This window comes from Pleurodeles waltl, unplaced genomic scaffold (genome assembly GCF_031143425.1).
Source record: "Pleurodeles waltl isolate 20211129_DDA unplaced genomic scaffold, aPleWal1.hap1.20221129 scaffold_162, whole genome shotgun sequence".
Classification (NCBI taxonomy): Eukaryota; Metazoa; Chordata; class Amphibia; order Caudata; family Salamandridae; genus Pleurodeles; species Pleurodeles waltl.
Window position 1 is genome coordinate 318,162 of NW_027149868.1, and position 9,896 is coordinate 328,057.

Here is a 9,896-nt window from a genome sequence, read left to right on the forward strand (position 1 = left end):
AGAGTTTTCAAGGCAACTGGTTAAGGTTACATGAAAGAAGAATATGGTTGAGTGCTGCTTACAAATGTCCTGAGACGCATTAAGGTACTCTTGCTCTTACTGCAGGACACACAGCTATGTTACATAAGCACGTAAAGAGTTGAGATCCAGATGCATCTATTGCTAAGGACGGCACCTTAATTCTGAGTTTTAGTCCATTAAATTCTCAGTTACGTGGGGGAAAAATTCATGTGATCTTTCTGAGAGAGGTGAAAGGTATTCCCTGACTCTTTCGCATGGCTAATTGTAGGGGGTGTGGGTTTAATCACTGGAAAGAAATATTTTCCCACCATTATAACTCCATATGATTTTAATCCAGCGAGTCAATCGTATCGTATTTATATTCCAAGATAAGATAAGCGTTTTTGCCTCCTTTCCTCTTCAAGGGGTATAGACGTATTTCTGGGAGGGTTTGTGCAGCCTTCTGTGCAGTAGGCAGTGCGTCAGTCTCATAATCTGAAAGTCCTGAGTTTGATCCTCAGAGAGGGTATTTCTGTGCTCCTTTTGGCAAGACGAACATCTCAGATTTTCTCCAAATCTGTAAACTATTACTCCACTTCGCATCTTGCTCAGTTTTAGGGAGATGGTGGCTTTCTAAATTCCCTCTCGCATATATATATATATATATATATATATATATATGACCGCTCTCATTGTAGGCAAGGAGTAGCTGGGTCGGCTGACAAAACATCTACTTTGGTACAATGAGACTGGAAGTCTTCCAAGTGCCTTCATATATTTAGTCAAGGGTTTGGAATGAATTCTGATCTGCAGGTCCTTGTTTACTTCTCTTCCCACATCCCTCAGAAATGAGGATGTGGTCAATTTCATTAGAAAACAGAAGACATCTACCCTTCTGTCCCAGCATTTACTTGGAGCTCGGAATTTTTTTTTTTCTTAATCAGAGGGGAAGATAATGTCTTAATAACAGAGAAGGCGATGGAAACCTAAAGGGCGAAGTCCTCCGCGGCAGATTTGAACCGGCGAATTAAGGGTTACTGTTTTTGCACTACTCTCGGCCGCTCTATCAACTGAGCTACCGAAGGCGGAGACAGCAAAGCTTTCCGTGATGCATTCATCTGTCTTTCAATAATGGTTGTGGCGCAGTTGGGTGCGGGTGCTGCAGTGGAATGAGAAAACTCATGAATACGACCTAGGGCTAGCTCTCCAAATGGCCACTTCCTAGAATGCTTTCTCAGCTACATCTTTTCAACTTAAAGGGGGATTGCTTACCTACCTTAATGTGCTGGGCTGGCTTGAAGGAAAGAAGGGGACCTAGAAATTGAAATTCTACACAAAAGGAAATGTGATCAAAGGGTATGGGGCAAAGGTAGTCCACAGCCCTTTGGAAGCATTTGTGACCAAAGTATGACAGCATGGAAACGTCAAGGAGAGGCCAGAAAGTTAGGGGAGGCATTACGACATGCATCACTACGCACTGAGCATGAAGAACATGCATGTTTAATGCCTCTGTGAATGGAAAGGGAAAAGCAAAATCATGGTCCAATCGCAAGTGATTGGGATAAAGAAGACATTCAGTTTTTCTTAAACCTTCTGTAAGGAGTCTCTGGTTTAGAGGAAGAATTCACATCAATGGCCAAGACAGCTGTGACCGTTTTCTATACCGAGATTGCCAAGATGAACCACCACTTTGGTTTCTTGGGGGAGAAAGATTCTTTTTTCTATAAAGACCGAAAATGAGATAGCCCCATTTCACAAGCTTTCCCAAGGCAAGAGCCGGGCAATGTCGGCGGTGGTCTGGCCCCAGCTGCATGTCATCTCACTTCCTGACCCATGGTGACAGCCTAGGGTTCTGCCAAAAGGCAAGATGAGCCTGGCAAAAGGCTGGAGATGCCGGGGATCGAACCCGGGGCCTCATACATGCAAAGCATGCGCTCTACCACTGAGCTACATCCCCCACGTCCTGGGGTGGGGGTGGGGCGGGCTGACCTTGCTTCACCGAAGGAAATCTGGAATTCTATGTACCTCAAATTCACCACATATGGCACTAGAAAATAAGGTGTCAGATGTGGGATTCCCCATGACTTACATCTGGATTGTATAGCACCATTTTATGGAATAAGGCTCACTCTAGAATGAACAAATGCCCCACATACAACAGCTAGATGCGATCTAAACATGCCAGAGTTTTCAAGGCAACTGGTTAAGGTTACATGAAAGAAGAATATGGTTGAGTGCTGCTTACAAATGTCCTGAGACGAATTAAGGTACTCTTGCTCTTACTGCAGGACACACAGCTATGTTACATAAGCACGTAAAGAGTTGAGATCCAGATGCATCTATTGCTAAGGACGGCACCTTAATTCTGAGTTTTAGTCCATTAAATTCTCAGTTACGTGGGGGAAAAATTCATGTGATCTTTCTGAGAGAGGTGAAAGGTATTCCCTGACTCTTTCGCATGGCTAATTGTAGGGGGTGTGGGTTTAATCACTGGAAAGAAATATTTTCCCACCATTATAACTCCATATGATTTTAATCCAGCGAGTCAATCGTATCGTATTTATATTCCAAGATAAGATAAGCGTTTTTGCCTCCTTTCCTCTTCAAGGGGTATAGACGTATTTCTGGGAGGGTTTGTGCAGCCTTCTGTGCAGTAGGCAGTGCGTCAGTCTCATAATCTGAAAGTCCTGAGTTTGATCCTCAGAGAGGGTATTTCTGTGCTCCTTTTGGCAAGACGAACATCTCAGATTTTCTCCAAATCTGTAAACTATTACTCCACTTCGCATCTTGCTCAGTTTTAGGGAGATGGTGGCTTTCTAAATTCCCTCTCGCATATATATATATATATATATATATATATGACCGCTCTCATTGTAGGCAAGGAGTAGCTGGGTCGGCTGACAAAACATCTACTTTGGTACAATGAGACTGGAAGTCTTCCAAGTGCCTTCATATATTTAGTCAAGGGTTTGGAATGAATTCTGATCTGCAGGTCCTTGTTTACTTCTCTTCCCACATCCCTCAGAAATGAGGATGTGGTCAATTTCATTAGAAAACAGAAGACATCTACCCTTCTGTCCCAGCATTTACTTGGAGCTCGGAATTTTTTTTTTTCTTAATCAGAGGGGAAGATAATGTCTTAATAACAGAGAAGGCGATGGAAACCTAAAGGGCGAAGTCCTCCGCGGCAGATTTGAACCGGCGAACTAAGGGTTACTGTTTTTGCACTACTCTCGGCCGCTCTATCAACTGAGCTACCGAAGGCGGAGACAGCAAAGCTTTCCGTGATGCATTCATCTGTCTTTCAATAATGGTTGTGGCGCAGTTGGGTGCGGGTGCTGCAGTGGAATGAGAAAACTCATGAATACGACCTAGGGCTAGCTCTCCAAATGGCCACTTCCTAGAATGCTTTCTCAGCTACATCTTTTCAACTTAAAGGGGGATTGCTTACCTACCTTAATGTGCTGGGCTGGCTTGAAGGAAAGAAGGGGACCTAGAAATTGAAATTCTACACAAAAGGAAATGTGATCAAAGGGTATGGGGCAAAGGTAGTCCACAGCCCTTTGGAAGCATTTGTGACCAAAGTATGACAGCATGGAAACGTCAAGGAGAGGCCAGAAAGTTAGGGGAGGCATTACGACATGCATCACTACGCACTGAGCATGAAGAACATGCATGTTTAATGCCTCTGTGAATGGAAAGGGAAAAGCAAAATCATGGTCCAATCGCAAGTGATTGGGATAAAGAAGACATTCAGTTTTTCTTAAACCTTCTGTAAGGAGTCTCTGGTTTAGAGGAAGAATTCACATCAATGGCCAAGACAGCTGTGACCGTTTTCTATACCGAGATTGCCAAGATGAACCACCACTTTGGTTTCTTGGGGGAGAAAGATTCTTTTTTCTATAAAGACCGAAAATGAGATAGCCCCATTTCACAAGCTTTCCCAAGGCAAGAGCCGGGCAATGTCGGCGGTGGTCTGGCCCCAGCTGCATGTCATCTCACTTCCTGACCCATGGTGACAGCCTAGGGTTCTGCCAAAAGGCAAGATGAGCCTGGCAAAAGGCTGGAGATGCCGGGGATCGAACCCGGGGCCTCATACATGCAAAGCATGCGCTCTACCACTGAGCTACATCCCCCACGTCCTGGGGTGGGGGTGGGGCGGGCTGACCTTGCTTCACCGAAGGAAATCTGGAATTCTATGTACCTCAAATTCACCACATATGGCACTAGAAAATAAGGTGTCAGATGTGGGATTCCCCATGACTTACATCTGGATTGTATAGCACCATTTTATGGAATAAGGCTCACTCTAGAATGAACAAATGCCCCACATACAACAGCTAGATGCGATCTAAACATGCCAGAGTTTTCAAGGCAACTGGTTAAGGTTACATGAAAGAAGAATATGGTTGAGTGCTGCTTACAAATGTCCTGAGACGCATTAAGGTACTCTTGCTCTTACTGCAGGACACACAGCTATGTTACATAAGCACGTAAAGAGTTGAGATCCAGATGCATCTATTGCTAAGGACGGCACCTTAATTCTGAGTTTTAGTCCATTAAATTCTCAGTTACGTGGGGGAAAAATTCATGTGATCTTTCTGAGAGAGGTGAAAGGTATTCCCTGACTCTTTCGCATGGCTAATTGTAGGGGGTGTGGGTTTAATCACTGGAAAGAAATATTTTCCCACCATTATAACTCCATATGATTTTAATCCAGCGAGTCAATCGTATCGTATTTATATTCCAAGATAAGATAAGCGTTTTTGCCTCCTTTCCTCTTCAAGGGGTATAGACGTATTTCTGGGAGGGTTTGTGCAGCCTTCTGTGCAGTAGGCAGTGCGTCAGTCTCATAATCTGAAAGTCCTGAGTTTGATCCTCAGAGAGGGTATTTCTGTGCTCCTTTTGGCAAGACGAACATCTCAGATTTTCTCCAAATCTGTAAACTATTACTCCACTTCGCATCTTGCTCAGTTTTAGGGAGATGGTGGCTTTCTAAATTCCCTCTCGCATATATATATATATATATATATATATATATATGACCGCTCTCATTGTAGGCAAGGAGTAGCTGGGTCGGCTGACAAAACATCTACTTTGGTACAATGAGACTGGAAGTCTTCCAAGTGCCTTCATATATTTAGTCAAGGGTTTGGAATGAATTCTGATCTGCAGGTCCTTGTTTACTTCTCTTCCCACATCCCTCAGAAATGAGGATGTGGTCAATTTCATTAGAAAACAGAAGACATCTACCCTTCTGTCCCAGCATTTACTTGGAGCTCGGAATTTTTTTTTTTCTTAATCAGAGGGGAAGATAATGTCTTAATAACAGAGAAGGCGATGGAAACCTAAAGGGCGAAGTCCTCCGCGGCAGATTTGAACCGGCGAATTAAGGGTTACTGTTTTTGCACTACTCTCGGCCGCTCTATCAACTGAGCTACCGAAGGCGGAGACAGCAAAGCTTTCCGTGATGCATTCATCTGTCTTTCAATAATGGTTGTGGCGCAGTTGGGTGCGGGTGCTGCAGTGGAATGAGAAAACTCATGAATACGACCTAGGGCTAGCTCTCCAAATGGCCACTTCCTAGAATGCTTTCTCAGCTACATCTTTTCAACTTAAAGGGGGATTGCTTACCTACCTTAATGTGCTGGGCTGGCTTGAAGGAAAGAAGGGGACCTAGAAATTGAAATTCTACACAAAAGGAAATGTGATCAAAGGGTATGGGGCAAAGGTAGTCCACAGCCCTTTGGAAGCATTTGTGACCAAAGTATGACAGCATGGAAACGTCAAGGAGAGGCCAGAAAGTTAGGGGAGGCATTACGACATGCATCACTACGCACTGAGCATGAAGAACATGCATGTTTAATGCCTCTGTGAATGGAAAGGGAAAAGCAAAATCATGGTCCAATCGCAAGTGATTGGGATAAAGAAGACATTCAGTTTTTCTTAAACCTTCTGTAAGGAGTCTCTGGTTTAGAGGAAGAATTCACATCAATGGCCAAGACAGCTGTGACCGTTTTCTATACCGAGATTGCCAAGATGAACCACCACTTTGGTTTCTTGGGGGAGAAAGATTCTTTTTTCTATAAAGACCGAAAATGAGATAGCCCCATTTCACAAGCTTTCCCAAGGCAAGAGCCGGGCAATGTCGGCGGTGGTCTGGCCCCAGCTGCATGTCATCTCACTTCCTGACCCATGGTGACAGCCTAGGGTTCTGCCAAAAGGCAAGATGAGCCTGGCAAAAGGCTGGAGATGCCGGGGATCGAACCCGGGGCCTCATACATGCAAAGCATGCGCTCTACCACTGAGCTACATCCCCCACGTCCTGGGGTGGGGGTGGGGCGGGCTGACCTTGCTTCACCGAAGGAAATCTGGAATTCTATGTACCTCAAATTCACCACATATGGCACTAGAAAATAAGGTGTCAGATGTGGGATTCCCCATGACTTACATCTGGATTGTATAGCACCATTTTATGGAATAAGGCTCACTCTAGAATGAACAAATGCCCCACATACAACAGCTAGATGCGATCTAAACATGCCAGAGTTTTCAAGGCAACTGGTTAAGGTTACATGAAAGAAGAATATGGTTGAGTGCTGCTTACAAATGTCCTGAGACGAATTAAGGTACTCTTGCTCTTACTGCAGGACACACAGCTATGTTACATAAGCACGTAAAGAGTTGAGATCCAGATGCATCTATTGCTAAGGACGGCACCTTAATTCTGAGTTTTAGTCCATTAAATTCTCAGTTACGTGGGGGAAAAATTCATGTGATCTTTCTGAGAGAGGTGAAAGGTATTCCCTGACTCTTTCGCATGGCTAATTGTAGGGGGTGTGGGTTTAATCACTGGAAAGAAATATTTTCCCACCATTATAACTCCATATGATTTTAATCCAGCGAGTCAATCGTATCGTATTTATATTCCAAGATAAGATAAGCGTTTTTGCCTCCTTTCCTCTTCAAGGGGTATAGACGTATTTCTGGGAGGGTTTGTGCAGCCTTCTGTGCAGTAGGCAGTGCGTCAGTCTCATAATCTGAAAGTCCTGAGTTTGATCCTCAGAGAGGGTATTTCTGTGCTCCTTTTGGCAAGACGAACATCTCAGATTTTCTCCAAATCTGTAAACTATTACTCCACTTCGCATCTTGCTCAGTTTTAGGGAGATGGTGGCTTTCTAAATTCCCTCTCGCATATATATATATATATATATATATATATGACCGCTCTCATTGTAGGCAAGGAGTAGCTGGGTCGGCTGACAAAACATCTACTTTGGTACAATGAGACTGGAAGTCTTCCAAGTGCCTTCATATATTTAGTCAAGGGTTTGGAATGAATTCTGATCTGCAGGTCCTTGTTTACTTCTCTTCCCACATCCCTCAGAAATGAGGATGTGGTCAATTTCATTAGAAAACAGAAGACATCTACCCTTCTGTCCCAGCATTTACTTGGAGCTCGGAATTTTTTTTTTTCTTAATCAGAGGGGAAGATAATGTCTTAATAACAGAGAAGGCGATGGAAACCTAAAGGGCGAAGTCCTCCGCGGCAGATTTGAACCGGCGAACTAAGGGTTACTGTTTTTGCACTACTCTCGGCCGCTCTATCAACTGAGCTACCGAAGGCGGAGACAGCAAAGCTTTCCGTGATGCATTCATCTGTCTTTCAATAATGGTTGTGGCGCAGTTGGGTGCGGGTGCTGCAGTGGAATGAGAAAACTCATGAATACGACCTAGGGCTAGCTCTCCAAATGGCCACTTCCTAGAATGCTTTCTCAGCTACATCTTTTCAACTTAAAGGGGGATTGCTTACCTACCTTAATGTGCTGGGCTGGCTTGAAGGAAAGAAGGGGACCTAGAAATTGAAATTCTACACAAAAGGAAATGTGATCAAAGGGTATGGGGCAAAGGTAGTCCACAGCCCTTTGGAAGCATTTGTGACCAAAGTATGACAGCATGGAAACGTCAAGGAGAGGCCAGAAAGTTAGGGGAGGCATTACGACATGCATCACTACGCACTGAGCATGAAGAACATGCATGTTTAATGCCTCTGTGAATGGAAAGGGAAAAGCAAAATCATGGTCCAATCGCAAGTGATTGGGATAAAGAAGACATTCAGTTTTTCTTAAACCTTCTGTAAGGAGTCTCTGGTTTAGAGGAAGAATTCACATCAATGGCCAAGACAGCTGTGACCGTTTTCTATACCGAGATTGCCAAGATGAACCACCACTTTGGTTTCTTGGGGGAGAAAGATTCTTTTTTCTATAAAGACCGAAAATGAGATAGCCCCATTTCACAAGCTTTCCCAAGGCAAGAGCCGGGCAATGTCGGCGGTGGTCTGGCCCCAGCTGCATGTCATCTCACTTCCTGACCCATGGTGACAGCCTAGGGTTCTGCCAAAAGGCAAGATGAGCCTGGCAAAAGGCTGGAGATGCCGGGGATCGAACCCGGGGCCTCATACATGCAAAGCATGCGCTCTACCACTGAGCTACATCCCCCACGTCCTGGGGTGGGGGTGGGGCGGGCTGACCTTGCTTCACCGAAGGAAATCTGGAATTCTATGTACCTCAAATTCACCACATATGGCACTAGAAAATAAGGTGTCAGATGTGGGATTCCCCATGACTTACATCTGGATTGTATAGCACCATTTTATGGAATAAGGCTCACTCTAGAATGAACAAATGCCCCACATACAACAGCTAGATGCGATCTAAACATGCCAGAGTTTTCAAGGCAACTGGTTAAGGTTACATGAAAGAAGAATATGGTTGAGTGCTGCTTACAAATGTCCTGAGACGCATTAAGGTACTCTTGCTCTTACTGCAGGACACACAGCTATGTTACATAAGCACGTAAAGAGTTGAGATCCAGATGCATCTATTGCTAAGGACGGCACCTTAATTCTGAGTTTTAGTCCATTAAATTCTCAGTTACGTGGGGGAAAAATTCATGTGATCTTTCTGAGAGAGGTGAAAGGTATTCCCTGACTCTTTCGCATGGCTAATTGTAGGGGGTGTGGGTTTAATCACTGGAAAGAAATATTTTCCCACCATTATAACTCCATATGATTTTAATCCAGCGAGTCAATCGTATCGTATTTATATTCCAAGATAAGATAAGCGTTTTTGCCTCCTTTCCTCTTCAAGGGGTATAGACGTATTTCTGGGAGGGTTTGTGCAGCCTTCTGTGCAGTAGGCAGTGCGTCAGTCTCATAATCTGAAAGTCCTGAGTTTGATCCTCAGAGAGGGTATTTCTGTGCTCCTTTTGGCAAGACGAACATCTCAGATTTTCTCCAAATCTGTAAACTATTACTCCACTTCGCATCTTGCTCAGTTTTAGGGAGATGGTGGCTTTCTAAATTCCCTCTCGCATATATATATATATATATATATATATATATATGACCGCTCTCATTGTAGGCAAGGAGTAGCTGGGTCGGCTGACAAAACATCTACTTTGGTACAATGAGACTGGAAGTCTTCCAAGTGCCTTCATATATTTAGTCAAGGGTTTGGAATGAATTCTGATCTGCAGGTCCTTGTTTACTTCTCTTCCCACATCCCTCAGAAATGAGGATGTGGTCAATTTCATTAGAAAACAGAAGACATCTACCCTTCTGTCCCAGCATTTACTTGGAGCTCGGAATTTTTTTTTTTCTTAATCAGAGGGGAAGATAATGTCTTAATAACAGAGAAGGCGATGGAAACCTAAAGGGCGAAGTCCTCCGCGGCAGATTTGAACCGGCGAATTAAGGGTTACTGTTTTTGCACTACTCTCGGCCGCTCTATCAACTGAGCTACCGAAGGCGGAGACAGCAAAGCTTTCCGTGATGCATTCATCTGTCTTTCAATAATGGTTGTGGCGCAGTTGGGTGCGGGTGCTGCAGTGGAATG

General features: G+C 44.1%; 4 non-coding genes across 4 annotated transcripts; all 4 read right to left on the minus strand.

Annotated features, from left to right (window-relative positions):
- Nucleotides 1-1,885: 1,885 nt before the first annotated feature.
- Nucleotides 1,886-1,957, minus strand: TRNAA-UGC (transfer RNA alanine (anticodon UGC)). The gene has a single exon. It is a non-coding gene; the product is annotated as a tRNA-Ala (tRNA).
- A 2,107-nt stretch (nt 1,958-4,064) lies between these two features.
- On the minus strand, nt 4,065-4,136 carry TRNAA-UGC (transfer RNA alanine (anticodon UGC)). Its single transcript has one exon. It is a non-coding gene; the product is annotated as a tRNA-Ala (tRNA).
- A 2,111-nt stretch (nt 4,137-6,247) lies between these two features.
- Nucleotides 6,248-6,319, minus strand: TRNAA-UGC (transfer RNA alanine (anticodon UGC)). Its single transcript has one exon. It is a non-coding gene; the product is annotated as a tRNA-Ala (tRNA).
- Nucleotides 6,320-8,426: 2,107 nt separating this feature from the next.
- TRNAA-UGC (transfer RNA alanine (anticodon UGC)) lies at nt 8,427-8,498 on the minus strand. The gene has a single exon. It is a non-coding gene; the product is annotated as a tRNA-Ala (tRNA).
- Nucleotides 8,499-9,896: the final 1,398 nt, after the last annotated feature.